Below are 1,090 nucleotides of genomic sequence, written 5' to 3' on the forward strand. Positions count from 1 at the left end.
GAGAATAGTCAATGATTATTCAATTGGTCACTCATGTATAGCTCTATTTATTTTCTTTAGAAACCACTTTGAAGATACCAAAGTATAGTAAAACAACCATTGATAATTTCCTACCACTTTTGTCTGTAACTCACTATTATTTGTCTTTTGTTTTCATGAGAAACTATCTTGTAGATAACAATATGTAAAACAACAACCATTGATAATTTCCTACCACTTTGTCTGTAATTCAGTAAGCCCCCCTATTACTGTTATCCTTCTTCTTACTCTTTAAAATAAAAAAATTAAAAAATAACATAAAAAAATAAAAGAATGACTTCCACTTCAAAAAAAGAAAAGAAAATATGTGTATGGTCACTTGATAATTTGATGGAGCTTGGGCTGTTCCTTCTAAAAACCTTCAGGTCGAATCAACCTGAGACTACCAGTCAAATAATAGCTTTTAAAAACTTATGTGATGTATATGCTGTGTGTTATTCTATTTGATACTAAGATGGACCTTTAAGTATATTACAAAAATGTCATCATGATTGTCATGCTGAAATATTAGATGTGGATTTTGATCTCAAGTTTTCTTGGTAAAACTATGTAACTGCTGTCTGTTAACATTCTACAGGGATTCAACTTCTAGAACAACCATAACTGATAAGAAATAACAGCACTTTGCTCTACTTTCTATTTCAAAGTGCTTGATTTTTAGATAAAATTATAATAAACCCATGACCAAAAGTGAGATAATCAATTGGACCCTAGAAGAGACTAAAGCATTTAAACAGCTAAAGGGGCTTTAGCCTCTGCCTTGGCCCTCAAAATCTCAGATGTAACCCAGCGTTTCAACCTGTTTGTTGATGAAAAACAGCATGTTGTCTCAGGAGTCTTAACCGAAAAGGTGGGACCCTGGAAAAGACCAGTTGCCTACCTGTTAAAAACTCTGGACTCCGGCCAGTTCAGGCTGGCCTTGAACTGGCAAAAATCCTCCTGCCTCAGCCTCTCAAGTGCTGAGATTACAGGCATGTGCCACCATGCCCGGCACACATGCTGTTCTTGAGCTCCCCAATGGTTAGAGACACCATTGGCTCTTGAACAGCTG

Source organism: Chinchilla lanigera, unplaced genomic scaffold, assembly GCF_000276665.1.
Source record: "Chinchilla lanigera isolate Chin_1 unplaced genomic scaffold, ChiLan1.0 scaffold00059, whole genome shotgun sequence".
In the NCBI taxonomy this organism is placed as follows: domain Eukaryota; kingdom Metazoa; phylum Chordata; class Mammalia; order Rodentia; family Chinchillidae; genus Chinchilla; species Chinchilla lanigera.